Genomic DNA, 16,033 nt, shown 5'->3' with positions numbered 1-16,033 from the left:
ATCCTCTGCTCACACCGCCAGCATCATCCTCCTGACCTCAGCCAACTTGGCCATTCCCTGATCCTCAAGTTCTTAGGTCAACATTGGTGTCACCAAGGATTAGGTGGGGCTATGAGTCTTTAGGTGATAGATTGTTATAATGAAAGCAAATTTCAGACCATATTCTGCCACAGTGGCATATTTTTAATAGCGAGTAGGCACAAAAACGGTCATTTGACCCTATCTACTAAGCTTGGGGGCATCCCTTTCCTTTGTCTTTAGGTATGCCAGCAAACACGTGCGTGAAAAGTTCAGTGCCCCAAAGACAAGCCTATGTTCTGTCTGCCTGAACAGCCCACCTTCTGGTTGGACCAGGGACAGAATCTTCTATTGATGTTGGGGGTTAGTTGGGGCTCAGAGAGAGACCCAGAACCACATGGAAACAGACCCAGAGCACTAGTCCATGGGCATGAGCCATTTATCCAGGTTTGTGGGATTCTTCTATCTTGTTCAAGTAAAGACAGGTGCATGTACCATCTTTCCAGCCAAACACATCTCTTGAATATCACTTACTTCCCCAAAGACAAAGTATCTAGAACACCTTCCCATGCTAACTAATGAATTTTGGGGAGTGGATTTAGGTAACTATATTTGAAGCCCTTACTTGCCGCTCCTACAGTGTGAATTTCTGTGAGTGTTTGTTTACTAATCATCCTTAGAGCACAAATAACAGTGAACACACACCATCCTGCCTTCACAGATTGGTGCTTTAAAGTAAATTGTAGACGTTGTCACTAGCCCAGGTCCCCCAACCTCAGCACCACTGACACTTTGGGCTGAATAATGCTTTGTTGTGGGGGCTGTGCTGTGCTGTGCACCGCAGAATTTAGCAGCCTCCTTGGCCTGTACCCACCCCCACCCCACATGGTGACAACCCAAAATGTTTCCAGACATTGCAGACTGTTCCCTGGGGACAAAATCCCTCCAGGTGAGTGAACTAGAGTGACCATATTTATTGTCCAATCTGGGACACTTTCTTGTTTAACTTTTTATATCAGGAAATTTCAGGGGCACCTGCGTGGCTCAGTCGGTTAAGCATACGACTCTTGGTTTCAGCTTAGGTCACGATCTCACGGTTGGTTGAGTTCAAGCCTTGCACCGGGCTCTGAGCTGACAGTGCGGAGCCTGCTCGGGATTCTCTCTCTCCCTCTCTCCCTGCCCCTCCCCTGCTTGCTCTCTCTGTCTCTCTCTCAAAAATAAATAAACTTTAAAAAAAAATTTAAAAAAAGAAAATTTCAAACAAATATCAAAATAGAGAGATTAGTAGGTTCATTAGCCTCCATGTATCCACACCAAATCTCAAAAATTATTAACTCAGCCAATTTTGGTGTCATCTCTGCTCCCATCTATCCCCTGCTGCCATCCACCCCGCAGATTATTTGGAAGCAAATCTCAGACAACATTCATCTATAAATATTGAAGACCATATCCCTAAAAGATAACAACTCTTTTTTTAAAAAAAACGTAACCACAATGCTACTATCATATCTTAAACAATTAAAAATAATTCCCTAATAGCATAAAATATCCAGTAAACAAAACCAGGATGGTTTTGAAAGTGTAAGAGGGAGTTAATGGAGATAGCAGGCATAAATCGGGACCGTCCCAGAAAACCAGGACTGAGCCAGGCACACTGGAACATTCGGTTTCCCTAAATAGAACACTTCTAATGCACATGTCTCAAAAGTCACTCCCCTGCTCAAAAACCTGCAAAGGCTCCCCAGAGCTGAAGAACAAACTCCTGACTCCAGCAGACCCCCGAGGCCCTGCTTGCTCTGCCTTGTCCTCCCAGTCCTTCTGCCGCTGCTGCTGAGGTTATATCTGGTGGGCAAATCTCCCAAGAAGGCCAGCCCGGCTCCCCGCTGCCCAAGGTCCTTGCTGGCACATGGGGCAGGGGGCTGTGCCTGCAAGAGGCCCTGGCGGTGACCACGGTGCGGTTTCTTTTATCATGTAAGTTCTAGCTGTCCCTTCCAGGCACCTGAATTTGAATGTTGGCAGAAGTAGGATGTTTGATGTTTTCTGTAAAAAATGTTGTGGGCTAGAGGTGCCTGAATTCCTTTTTTGTCCCTTTTTTCACTCCTTTCTTTTTTTAAACATAAATCTTGGGCCTACTTTGCTCTGGCAGGACTAAAACAACTCGTTCCTGGATGCCAGGGCTCCTGTCCACGCTCAGCCAAGCTGAGTGAAGGGGTGTGGAGCTGCGGCTCCACAGGGTGTGCAGAGGGAGCTGCTGAGAGAGGTGGTGCCCAGTGCAGAGGGACAGACAGACAGACAGGCAGAGTTCAGCTTCTTTGACCAGAGTCAGCCCTGCTGCTTTCTGGGAGGGACTTCTCAGAGCCTGGGGCTCCCAGTGAAGGGGTCCTATCCTCTCTGCCTGGAAGAGACAGAATCTCTCTCCTTTCTGGCAAACTGAGCCCCCCCAGCCAGGCTTGCTGGTGCGACCCCATCTCTGCGTGCCTCTACAAACCTCTTGCAGGTTGAATTTGGGGGCTTCTGGCAGAATGCAGCTCTGAAGAGTGATAGCAAAAGCCATACTGCTTGCAATGAAACTAGAAAATAACCAGAAAACCCTTCCAGATCCTGCAAGGACTTAATCCTCAGCTCTGTCTCACCCCCCGTGCCCAGGACAGGCCAGAGACTGTCCTTGCAGTCCCTGGCCATCCACCACCAAGATGCCTTCAAGATCAACCTTGCCCTAGTGCTCCCAGAATTCCATTTCCTGGCTTTTCCCTGACTAGATGAGTCTCTCTCTCTCTCTCTCTCTCTCTCCAGTGAGGAGGCTTTTTTGTCCAGATCCCCAGCCAGTCTGCTGTAGTGCCCAGTGCCTGGCCCAATCCTTGTGTTGACCTGTGGCCCAGGTCACCAGGTGTCCTTTTGGTGGGCACCCTTCTGAGCCCTTGGAGTCCTTTCCTGCAAGCACACCTTCACTCATTTATTCACTAAATAAATATTTACTGAGGACCCACTAAGTGTCAGGCCCAGGAGTAGGTTCTGGGGATATGTAAACGATATAAACCAAACCTCCTGCCTCCTGGGCTCATACTCAGGAGGGCTTTACACCCAGGCCACCATGACGAGTGTTCATACAGGGGTTGGGATCCCTTCTCTTCTCAGAAGCCCTTGGATCCTTATGAACAGGATCCCCCTCTTCCCAAGGGACCAGGTTTACAGACCAAGGGGCCTGAAGATAGATACCTGTCCAGGTCAGGCCACAGAAGTTTGCAGTAACCCCTTACCCTGGGCAGTGGGTGTCTCCAGCCCCTACATTCATGTAAGAGATGGATCTATCACGTGGCTTTTCTCTGAGGAAAGGAGGCCCCGTTCAACGTGACTTGCTCCTTCTGTTGGAGGAGATAGGAGCATGTGCGTGAGTGTAGCAATGGGGATTTAGGCTTCTAGGAGCAGTCTGGTGAATTCCATGAGGATTTTATGTGGCTTCTCAAAGGATTCTGTGAAGCTTCTACACGGATTCCATTCAGATCTCACAAGGATTTTACGTTCATCCACAAGAAATATACATGGATTCTATAAAGACTCTAAGAGATTTTAATGTGCCAAGCGCTGACGCCTTAAGTATGAGCTGGAGGAGAAGGCCTTTGCTCTCAGCTGCGCCCCATTTGCCACAAATGGGCTTTCACTTCCTCTACCCCCCCATAAACTGTAGCATTTTTCTTTTCCGCTGGGTTCCTTCTTTTGCTCTTTACAGAACTAATTTTACGAGATGAATTTAAAAATGAATCCAAGGGAAACCCCAGAGCAGACAGACGCAGTGAGCTTGGGGACATCCTCTGACATCAAGACTCCAAGGCACATTAAAGATGCCTTGAAAAAAACCACAGTGCTCGCCCCCTTCCGGGCCCTCCTGAGCCTTTCTGGGCTGCTGTTGGACCCAAAGACAAACTGCCCCATCTCTGACACCAGGAATAAAGTCACATTTCAGAGGACATCCATGTCTGTCCCGGTGATGAAGGCCAGAGGCTACCGGAAGGCAGCCAGACTCGCCTGCAGCCCCCAGCCGGCTCCCTTCCCCAGCTAGGTTTTTTGTCTGAAAAGCTTTCTGGGGTGTGGGCAGGTGGGCGGTGCTTTTGCTGGCCCCACCCCAGCTGGGCCTTGTGTTGGCACCCGGTCAGCTCCTTGCAGGTCCCCGCAAGCCCATTCTCTGCCCCTGAGTGGTGGGGACAGCTGCAGACAGGCCTCAGGGCTGCCCGGGAGGGCCAGGAAAGAGGACCTGGGCCTGGGGTGGGCCCTGCTCTGGGCCGCTGGTCTTTCAAGGCCTCCTCTATGACCCACTCCTCTGCATCTGGCTCACTTCCAGAGGGTTTGAGCACTGCCTCTCATTCCATCTGACTTTCTTCAGTGTTGTAGCAGCGTTTTCTGGTGATGATGAAAATATTCTATGTCTGCACCATCCACCACATAACCTCTGGCCAGAGGTGGCCGTTAAGCACTTGCAATGTGGCTATTGTGCCTAAGGAATGGAATTTTAAGTTTTGCTTACTTTTAATTAATGTCAATATAAATTGTGAAATGTGGCCAGTGGCAACCAAATGGAGAGTGCAGCTTGTGAGCAGGGACTTGTTTGGTCCCTGGCTGTTCTCCTTCTGACAATGCCTTCCATAGGCCAAGGCTGACTCCCCTTCTGTCCTCCTGAGCCTTTCTGGGCTGCTGTTGGGCCCGAAGACAAACTTCCCCATCTCTGACACCAGGAATAAAGTCACATGTCAGAGGATGTCCACGCCAGCCTTTGGGGACATTCTCTACCCTCAGCAGGCCAGCAGTAATTCAGCATCCCCACGTCACGGTGATATTGCAGTGACCCCACAGAAGTTCTGCAAAACACCCTGTCAGAGACTTGTAATATTCCTGTAGGAACTTTGCAATGACCATACCCAGAATGGAGCACTTCCGGGGCACCTGGGTGGCTCATTTGTTTAAGCGTCCGACTTCAGCTCAGGTCATGATCTCAGGGCTCATGTATTCGAACCCCTTATCGGGCTCTGTGCTGACAGCTCAGGGTCTGGAAACTGCTTCGGACTCTGTGTCTCTCTCTTTCTCTTTGCCCCTTCCCTGCTCACGCTCTCTCTCTTTCTTTCTCAAAAATAAATAAACATTAAAAAAAAAAAAAAGAATGGAGCATTTTTCATGTACCCATATCAGGTGTTTCCTCCACCTGCAACGAGCTGACTTCTGTCTGTGTTTGTCTCAGGTGTCCTGGTCATTCAAGGCCTAGTTCCACATCAGTTTCCCAACTGAATGTGAGATTTTACTCTCTTGCTTTTTACAGCTTCACTTGCTCTCTGCATGTCCCTTTCTTTCCTTCTTTTTTAAATGTTTATTTATTTTTTGAGGAGGTGGGGAGGGGCAGACACAGTGAGGGAGACAGCGCTGTCACAGCAGAGCCCCATGTGGGGCTTGGACTCATGAACTGTGAGATCGTGACCTGAGCCCAAGTCGGATGGTCAGTCGAATGAGCCACCCAGGAGCCTCTGCACATCCCTTTTTAAAACTTCTGTCAGTGTTCCCAGTGGGAACACTCCACTCCCACCACCGTATGGCACAGACGAGACCTTCACGGCTCCACACCACGGCAGGACTTCCGGGCAGCACGGCGTCACCCCATCCCCACTGTGTCTGAGGTATGCTCGAGCGTGGGTCGCACCTGCTAGGTACTGCTGCTTTCTCTCCCAGCAGGCCCAGTGGGCATCTGACCTGCCTGCTGGCACCTTTGTCACTTGCTCCTTCTGCTTCCGCTGCTCAGGTGTCCCAAAGCGGGAGAACACTTGAGGCACCACCTCGGGGCTGGGCCACACATCGAGGTCCTCTCTCCTTCCAATTTGCACCACATTTTGTCACCTGGGCCTTAAGGCAAGAAGCAGCTGATGTCCAAGCTGTCATAAAGCTCGTTATTTCAGGAAGAGAAAAAGAAACAAAACTCTTTCAGTTTTTGTCTGTAACCCTTCTGTAACCCTCTGTAACCCTGTAACAGCCTCAAAAACTAGCCCAGGGGACGAAATGGGGTGAAATCCGTCCCTGGTGCCACGTTCTCCCCACCCCTTAGCCAAACTCTTCTTGCCCTGGAGGTTCCCCTTCTTCAGCACCATCACCTCTCCAAATGAATAAAAGAGGAAAAGAAAACTTTTGGGCAAGGCTACTCACCTAAAAGGATTCCCGTAGGAATACCAAAGAAACTCGCTGTCAGTATCACCCAGCGAGTCTGTTTAGGGGACCCTTCCCTTTCCATCCTGCAAATGTGGGATATTCCACTTCACTCCAGCCCTAAGTACAGATCAGGAGACACGGCCAGAGTGGGACCTGCTGAAGGTCATGTGGCCGGTGCCAGGGACTGTACCACAAGTTTCCATGTATAAAGCCTCTCTGTTTTCTACTACACACAGGCTTCTCGACAGCAAGGATGAGTGGGGGTTATTTATTGCAGAGCCAAAGGACTTTTCAACCCCTCTTTCCCCTGCGGGCTGGCAATGTTCACATTCCTCCCTCACGTGTGATCGGAAGGAAAGGAGGGCCGGGACCCACCATACTACCCCTCGCTGTATCAAGGCCATGAGGACTCTTGTTCTGCGGTGTGGCTGCCCTGGGACCCTGGCCAGTCTGCTCCTGGGCGTGAGGAGACCAGTGGCTGCTTTGAGGGTTCTGGTTTTGTCCTTTCAGGCCCCAGGAGGCCATCCACATGGGGAGCAGGAAGGGGACTCCTCCTTTGCTTCCATGTGATGTCCTATTGACCCAGCACCATGGTGGTACCTGCAGAGGAAAGCCCCAGAGCGTGACCACAAGCGAGGCCTTCCCCAGAGCCCCAAGGTTGGGCCCCAGGAGAGGCCTCCAGGGTGCCGGGCAGGTGCGGGGTCAGGAATGTGCTCCTGGCTGTGCCCTAGCTGCCCTGGCTGTGGTGGCTGTGCTGGGAGCGTGTGGAGTTGACTATTGATTAGCCTGATTTGGGGTCACACTGGTTTGCTCCCCAGAATTTACTGAGATATCCTCGAGCAAATTCTTTTAATTGTTAAAACTGAAATATAGCTGACACACAATGTTACACTGGTTTCAGGTGTACAACACAGTGATTTGAGTACTCTGCGTTATGCTGTGCTCACCACTAACGTAGCCGCCATCTGTCACCACACAACGCTGCTACGATACCGTCGGCTGCATTCCCTACCTTCCCCAGCTGTGTCCAGTCCACTAATAAACCCATCCAAGGCATTCCTCATTTCTATTAGTGTTTTTGATTGTTAGCATTTCTATCCGTTCTTTCTTAGACTTTCCATTTCTCTGTACGTTGTCTGTTCTTGCATGGTGTCTATTCTTTTGAGTTGTTAGCATCTTATAGGTGTTCAAAAAATTTTTTTAATGTTCATTTTGAGAGGTAGAGAAAGAGAGCATGAGCCGGCAGGGTGTGGGACAGAGATAGAGGGAGAGAGGGAATCCCAAGCAGGCTTCACACTGTCAGCACAGAGCCCAGTGCGGGGCTTGAACTCACAAACTGTGAGATCGTGACCTGAGCCGAAGTTGGACACTTAACCGACTGAGCCAACCAGGCACTCCTATTCTGTCTCTTCAAACTGTGTTTTGTCTTTTAGCATGCCCTTAATTTTTTCTTGACAGCTGTATGATTCATTGGGTAAAAGAAATTGCTATAAGTAGGTCTTTAGTGATATGGTTGTGACGCATGGAGTGAGGGGAACATTCTATAGTCCTGTGATTAGGTCTCCATCTTTCAGCGAGCCTATGCCTCTGGGCTGTGAACTTCGCAAATGTTTCTCCATTTTTTCCTCCCCACTTAGGTGGGACAAGATGGCTAGACTGGGCTGAACTGGGTATTTCCCTTTTCCTAGGTCAGTTAGACTCAGATAAAATCCCCACAGGTTAGGCTGTGCTTATCTGGTTTCCCCCAGGGCAGGGTGTGTTAAGAGGAGCTTTCAAAATGGTTCCTTTTCTCATCTCCCTGCTGGAAGCAAGTTTGAGGGGATTTTTCTTTCCTTTTCACTGTGGAAACCTGGGAGGTCTTGGAGATAAAACTGACAAAAGCCACCCCCCCCCCACCAACCGGGTCCCCTGTAGTTCTTCTGTCTCAGGCTCCAGCAATCTCTCTGGTCCAGTCCCTGTACCAGCACTGCCCAGCACTGCTTCCAGTGTATTCTGGAAGCTGCACTGTGTTCACGGCACTCACCTGTCTGTCTCTCTGGTTCTGGGGGCCATGGTTTGCCCGGTGACCCCACCTCTGAAGGATCTAGGAAGGATTGTTGAGTGTTCAGTGTTTCCAGCTCTTTACCTGTTGTTAGGAGTGGCCACTTGTAGCTTTTTACATGCTGGACGAGAAAGAGGGAGTGCCCACACAATCTCACAGACATGCGTTTTTATATGTGTGCACTTTTCCCCCGAGAAAATTGTCCATAGGTTTCATCAGATGCTCTAAGAACTCTGAGCCCTTTGTCACTGAACCAGGTGGTGGATAGAAGGAAGGCTTGGTCTTGGAGCCGTGGCTTAGAGTTCTCACCCAATTCCAAATTACCGTGTGAATTCGACAAGCCACTTTATTCTAAGTGCCTCTCTGAGACCAACGTGGGGCCCGAACTCATGACCCCAAGATCAAGAGTCACATGCTCTGCTGACTGAGCCAGCCAGATGCCCCAACTAAGACCTTCTCTGAAACGGGACAATAACCCTTGTCTTGCGTGGTGAGTTAAAAAACACGTTCACAATCATGTTCACACGTTCTTTGACATGCTTCCCATCAAAAGACTGAATCTAATTGTCCTCCCTTCAATATGGGGCGGCTTTGAAGACATGCTTCCAATGAATAGAGGCAGGAATGATACTATGTGGCCCCCGATTCTAGGTCAGAAAAGGGGATATGGTGTCTGCCCATCTTTCTCTTGCCCATGACACTTGCCCCAGGAGCCCCGAGCGCATGTAAAAAGTCTACTTACCCAGCAGCTGCCATGGAGAAAGGTGTGTGTGAGGAGTCCCAGCTGTTCCTGCCCCCAGCCGTTGGCTCTTACCAGGCCAGAACCAGGCACGTGAGTGGCCCTAGGTGATGACTGAACTCGGCCTTCGAGCTGATGCCCAGTGGAGCAGAGACAAGCTGGCCCTGCTGAGCCCTGCTCACTCTGCACATTCCCAGGCAAAGTAAATGTGTTTTGGGTGGTTAGTTCTACAGTGTTAGGTGATAACCTGACACCCTGCCTGTCTTTGAGGGATGTTGTAAGCCCCTCCTGGCACAATACCTTCCACGTGGTAGGCAGTCCATGAAGGTAAACACATGTGATCTGGAAACTGGGCTGGTATGAGCGACTGTTGGTCACGGGACAGAATAACCTGGTCAGCCTGCTGGGAGCTTTGTTTAGCTAAGTCACTCTGGGTTTTCCGGAGGGGCAGAGTGTCAATCACCCCAGCCCGGCCAATTGGCTGGTTCCTTGGAGGGGGGCCTGTGTCCCCAGACCAGAAACAGGCTCTGTGAGGGAGCACTGAGAGGGAGGGTTTTCTTTTTCCTGTTGGCCGTTGCCCATGACAGGCTTCCCAGGAAGGGATGGAGGGAGTGGGGGGGGGTCTGGGAACTCTGGGCTGAGACTGGGCTGGGTGATGATGGTGGTCCCCACAGGATCCACAGCCTGCCCTTCTGCCCTCTGGGGTCTGTACTCTCACCCTGAGGCTGGGACCTGCCCTCTGTGCCTCCTGGACCAGCTCTGCATTCCGTTACGCTTGCTCCCCAGCACAATCTGTGTGTTGCTCCTACTCTCCACAACCAGGAAGACACTGTATTTCATTTACTCAGTAACCCCAGAGCTTAGTACACAGGCTGTACTAGGCGAGGTGTCCACTCTCTGTGTGTTGAAGGTCTCTGAGCATCTCATCACATAGCCTGGGACCAAGGCAGGGGCTGGCTGTGAGATGAAATGGCCCCACCAAAGCTTGCTGTGCTGGTGGCAGAAGGACCAGAGGGGGAGCCCCTCTCTGCCTTCCCAGTAGGGAGAGGAGATCCCGAGGGGCAGCACTCTCACCTCCAACCTAGCTCTGAGGTCCCTGTCTGCTTTGAGCCCTACCTTCCATGATCAATAATGTGCCCAGCACTGCCAGCCCTACAGGACGGGGGCCCATGGCTGGGCTCCCCACCAGCTCCCTACTCACTGCTCCGACGTGCGCTGCCTCCTGGGCCAGCTTTCTGGATCCCCTGCCTGGTCACAGCTGGCAGAAGTGGCCCTCCCTCTTCCTGCCTGTCTCGTTCCACAAGCCATAGTCTGATATCAGTTCTGTTTTCCCAGAAAGGGGTTTGCCCAGACCCAGAACTCAGAATCCACGTGAAGAGGCTACCGAAGAACAGGCTGAGTCGTCTGAGGCACTGAGACCCTGAAGGAAGCAGCGCTGGCCGCCCCTGCCTCTCTGCCAGCCTGCATTTCCTATTAGACATAGGGCTTTAAGCAGGAAGGCCTGCCTGCCAGGGCCTCTGGACCCCAGGGCCCTGGCTGCTCCATCTGCCTGCCTGCCCTGGGCCTGGATATCTGCCCGAGCAGATGCGATTTAACTTGCTGCTGCAGAAATATCTATAAACCTTAGCTGTCAACATAAAAGCAGCCTGTCAGACCCAGGACCGGGCTGTGGGAGGAGCCGCGGGCAGCTGGGTCAGTCTCCACGTGGAGGCTGGGACTCTCACACGTGCATCCTTTCCCCCACCCCTACCCCCCACCATAAGATGCCTTGGCTTGAGGTCATGAAGCTACCCTGATGCAAAAGCAAGCCAGCCTTGTGCTGTGTGACACGGCCATGCCTCAGTGTCACTCCCAGGCCTGAAGGGCCCTGAAGCCACATGCTTCAGAGACAGGGATGACATCTTCACGAGAGTGGGGTGTGGCCCGTAGCTAGAGCAGCAAGAGTGCAAGTTGAATGCCTAAATCAGGGCGAAGCAGGGAAGCAGGGAGGATGACATTCCCCTGGCCGTGAGGCCCACACCACCCCCCTCCCGGGGCCCTTGTTCACACAGGCATGCCCAGAGATTGTGAGGACCAGGGCCCTGGCTTTCCCTGGGGCATGGACTTGACTGTGGGCATGAGGGGGACACCTCAGGAGAACAGCTCTCCCGAGGGGGCTCTGCTGCTTCCTCTGGGTCCTCCGCTCCTGGCCCCCCTGCTGCCTGGAATTGCCACACAGCTTTGGGGACAGGGGAGGTGCAGCGTGGGGGGCGGTACTTTATAAGCTGGGGAGGGTTTGCTGTCCTGGTTCAGTGCTGGTCACGGGCTCCAGTGCTCCTGCCTCCCTGCTTGCTCTGCAGTGCTGGTGACAAATATTCTCCGAGCCTCTCACTTTCCTCAGTTGGAAAGCTAACTCATGCTCAGCCTCAGGAGGCCGGGCAACACGATCTGGGCAGGCTGGCGGTGCCCACTGTGCACATGTGTCCCCAAGTGGTGGGGTGGGTTTTTTCTTCCTTCCTACGCTGCCCACATTTCTTCTCCTGCCCACACCTGTATCCCTGGCACGCACCAAAGCTGGGTTAATAAATGGGGCATTGAACTCAAGGTGAAGAGAGATAGGGCCCCTGGGCACGATTTCACGCTGGCTACATGCTGATAGGTGGCCCACTGTGGCAATGCCAGTGGGTTGTTTATCCTGGAGAAGTGTAGCTGTGGGATCTGAGGTCGGACTCCCACCCTCGGGGCACAGTTCGAGTGAGAACAGATGCAGCAGAATGGCTGACAACACAAGCCAGTGGTCAGGGGACAAGGGTCAGTGTGGTGCCAGAAGGGAGAGGAGCCAAGAGCCTGAGTGGCCGTGCCAGGGGACGGAAGAGAGAGGCCCGAGCGGAAGGGTGGCTTGCTTCCCTGTGATGTGCAAGAGGAGGGCGCTGTGAGAAGAAAGGGGTGAGTGGAATGGCGTGGAGGGACAGGACAGATCCCCTTTCCAGTGAGGCCTCTGCAGAGGCTGGTAGACATTACCCAGACATAAATGAGTGGGTTTGCTTCAGGCTTCTGTGTCTGCACCTGATGGACAGATAGAAAGGTGTGCAATAATAAGGTGATTAACAGCTGACGTCGGGGCTGGACATGGGGGGTTGGTGTACACGTCTGTGTGTGCACATGCACACACACACACACACACACACACACACTCGGGTGAGCTATGCTGGAGCCAGAAGTTCTGAGCAGGGTGGGCAGTTATTGCTATGTCCTTCCTGTGTATCCATGGAGCCACAAAGGAACAAGAGGATCTTTCCGCCATAGAGGGGCTTCAGTCTGTCTGGGGAGGACACACCCACACCCCCACACCCACACAGCAGACACCCAGGGGATAAGCAGTACATGAGTAAGCACTGTAGCGGCTGTGTCACCCTGGTCTGTGTGTGAGTAATGGGGCTAAGCAGTGCCATGGGACAAACAGAAGGCACACTGGGCTCACGAATCTTTGTTCTTGGCCTGGTGTGAATCAGAGTCGCCATTTTCCAGACATGAGGACCCATAGATTTTTGAGGTCTTTCTCCCTAGAGAATGTGAAATTCTCCTGCTGTCTCGAGTGAATTCCATTTAAACCCACCTTTCCTGTAATACAAATGGCAGACGGTGTCAGCCCCCAGGAGATTCGGAGAGTTTAAGTGGGGTCTGCTGTAAAGCACAGAAGCTCTATGGGAGGGGTGGGAATCAAGTATCCAGGCCTGTGTAGTTACGACGACGTCCTCCTGCTGGGTGCTACTGGGTAGACTGCTGGGAGCGACCAGTGAGCTGGCCTGTCATCCTAGAGATTGGTTGAAACTCTTGGTTTGAGGTGTCCCCCACCCCCTCAAAGAGCTGAGGCAGCAAATGGAAGTGAGGGGGCATGTTTTGCTATAGTTGACACTGTGTGTGTGTGTGTGTGTGTGTGTGTGTGTGTGTGTGTTAGAGGGTGGTGGAGGGGAGGGATTGGATCTTGCTCAGCATGGCCAGGGAGGGTGGTAAAAGGACACGTGACACATCCGGAGCTCCCTGTGCCCTTCTATGGACAGAAGAGTTTCCCTGGCCTGGCTCAGATGGGGAGGGGGGAGGAGGTGAGGGAAGGATGCATTCAGCCCAACACTCATAAAACCTCTTTGTCTGAGTGTTTATGGGCCCAGGTCCCTGTGGTAAACCTTTAAAGTCACACAGGAGACTCCCGTGTGTTCATAAGATCCTTTCTGTCTATAATATGCTGCCCCAGCGACACTTCCCTCCCTGGCCACATCACAGCCACCGGGAGCTGGGGAGGCAGGAGACTGGAGAGTCCAAGGGTCTGTCCCAGGGTTGGGGGGAAATGGGGGCTGGGGGTGCAGTGCCTGGGCTGGAGGCTGCTCCTGGGCATAGGTTCTCCAGCCCCCCAAGGGGCTTCCTCATTCCCTCATTATCTTCTGCCCAGCTACCTTGATGACATCCAGGTTCCCCACGCTGTGTCTCAGCTCTTCCTCATTCCAGGGAAAGCAGGTGAGATGGAATCGCCAGATAAAACAAACGTTGCTCAGTTAAATTTGAATTTCAGTTAAACAATGAATAATTTTTTTTTTTTTTTAGTACAAGTATGTCCCAAACTCTGCATGGGATATGCTTATCCTATTCATTGTTTATCTGAAATTCACATTTAACTGAGTGCCCTCTGATTTTATTTGTTGGATCCAGCAACTTTAACTTGAAGGTAACCACAGTTTTTGTCACAAGTCATTGAGAGAGCCCTTTTTGTGTTCCAGGCAATGGGCTGAGACTTTGCATATGTTATGTCATTTAAACCTCACCATTACCCCGCGCCCCAAACTTGGATGATTTACTTACCACCTTAAAGATGTTTGCCATACCTTTTGCACACCAGTTGTACTATTTTTTACTTATTTTCTTTAGGTCAAATTCTTTTTTAAAATTGTATTTATTTATTTATTTATTTATTCATCTATTTATTTTTAAATTGGTTTCACGTCCAGCACTGAGCTGAGCTGAGCCCAACACAGGGCTTGAACTCAGATCAAGACTTGAGCTGAGATCAAGAGTCAGACTCTCTCTCTCTTTTTTTTTTTTTTTTTAGATATAATTCATTGTCAAATTGACTAACATACAGTGAGTACAGTGTGCTCTTGGTTTGGGGGGCAGATTCCTGTGGTTCATCCCTTACATACAACACCCAGTGCTCATCCCAACAAGTGCCGTCCTCAGTGCCCATCACCCATTTTCCCCTCTCCCCTGCTTCGCCCCCATCAACCCTCAGTTTGTTCTCTGTATTTAAGAGTCTCTCAGGGTTTGCCACCCTCCCTCTCTGTTCGTAACTATTTTTTTCCCCTTCCCCTCTCCCATGGTCTTCTCTTAAGTTTCTCAAGATCCACATCTGAGTGAAAACATGGGCTATCTGTCCTTCTCTGACTGACTTACTTCACTTAGCATAATACCCTCCAGTTCCATCCACGTTGCTGCGAATAGCATGATTTCATTCTTTCTCATCGCCAAGCATACACACACACACACACACACACACACACACGTACATATACATACATATACATAGACATATACAATATTGTATATATAAACCACATCTTCTTTATCCATTCATCAGTTGATGGACATTCAGGCTTTTTCCATAATTTGGCTATTTTTGAAAGCACTGCATAAACACTAGGGTACAAGTGCCCCTATGCATCAGCAGGAGTCAGACTCTTAACTGACTGAGCAACCCAGGTGTCCTTCAATTTCTTTTTTTTTTTTTTTTTTTGAACTTAAATCTACTTATTCTTAAAGGAAATTATAACTGGTAGCACTTGTTAGAAATAGCTGCACAATTAAATGTAGTGTTATCATTTTATTGTTTGCTGGATACTATTGCATACGGGGAGATTTGGGGCTGAGGTATTCTGAGATATTTTAACTACAGTTTGAGAGGTTCCAGGCTCTCACTGTGACTGACACTGTTATCTACAGCCTTCTCACACCATCTTTCTTGCTGGAAGAACCCTCCTCCTCCTAGGGAGGCTAGACACCCTATACTTTTCCCAGCCTCCCGTCAGCCAGTATGGAATTATGGCCCAGCTGTGGCCACTGAAATCTGAGTAAAATCTCCTGGGAGCTTCTGGGAGAGATTTACTTCCCTGTTTACAAAATAAACCCCAGAGGGGGTGCCTGGGTGGCTCAGTCGGTTAAGTTTCTGATTCTCGGCTGCGGCTCAGGTCATGATCTCATGGTTTGTGAGTTCGAGCCCCGAGTTGGGCTCTGTGCTGACAGCGCGGAGCCTGCTTGGCATCCTCTGTCTCCCTCTCTCTCTGCCCTCCCTCGATTGCCTGTGCGCTTTCTAAATAAGTGAGGAAACAAACCCTGGAAACAATCTGAATGCCCATCAAAGAATGAATGGATAAAGAAATGTAGTATATGCATACAGTAGGGTATCCTGCAGGCTTAAAAAAGAAGGCAGTCCTGTCACATGCTGTAACATGGGTGAACCTTAAGGGCGTTGTGCTAAGCGAGACAAGCCAGGTACAAAAAGACAAATACTGCACGTTCCCAGTTATATTTATATAACTATCTAAAGCAGTCACAATTCTTAGAAACAGAAAGTAGAATGAGGGTTGCCAGAGGCTGGAAGGAGGGGGAAATAGGGATCGTTAGTTTGGTGTAGTGTTTCAGTTTTGCAAGATGAAAAGTTCGAGAGACTTGTTGTACAAGAATGTGCATTCGCTATTGTACTATGCACCAAAAACTGGTTAGGATGATAAATTTTGTTAGAGATACTTTTTACCACAATAAAAAAAAAAATTGGAATTAGATGGTGGTGATGGTTGTATAACCTTGTGACCCAATGAATGGTTCACTTTAAAAAGGTTAGTTTATGTGAATTTCGTTTCAGTTCCACATTTGTGTATATGTCTTAAAGCAAACAAGTTGCGACTACCCTTAATGTCTGTAAATAACATTAACGTGCATGTCTTAAAGTATAAAGACATAAAATGGATGTCTTTAGGCTATATACTAATCCTGACCTTGGGTGGGGGGGGGAGGCAGCCATTTTGTAGCTG

At 50.3% G+C, this 16,033-nt stretch overlaps 1 long non-coding RNA gene across 2 annotated transcripts; it reads right to left on the bottom strand.

The window, feature by feature from the left end:
* Positions 1 to 1,518: 1,518 nt before the first annotated feature.
* On the bottom strand, positions 1,519 to 10,259 carry LOC132689538 (uncharacterized). Of its 2 annotated transcripts, none has more exons than XR_009615052.3 (3): positions 8,982 to 10,259; positions 8,222 to 8,360; positions 1,519 to 6,798 (listed from the first exon to the last, which is right to left on the bottom strand). It is a non-coding gene; the product is annotated as an uncharacterized LOC132689538 (long non-coding RNA). The 2 variants fall into 2 exon arrangements; XR_009615051.3 differs by having other exon boundaries at positions 8,222 to 8,323; positions 8,982 to 10,258.
* Between the last annotated feature and the right edge of the window lie 5,774 nt (positions 10,260 to 16,033).

The sequence above is a fragment of the Panthera onca genome, chromosome A3 (genome assembly GCF_046562875.1).
Source record: "Panthera onca isolate mPanOnc1 chromosome A3, mPanOnc1 haplotype 2, whole genome shotgun sequence".
In the NCBI taxonomy this organism is placed as follows: domain Eukaryota; kingdom Metazoa; phylum Chordata; class Mammalia; order Carnivora; family Felidae; genus Panthera; species Panthera onca.
Note: the sequence above shows the minus strand (reverse complement) of the source record. Positions and strands in the feature narration are given on the sequence as shown.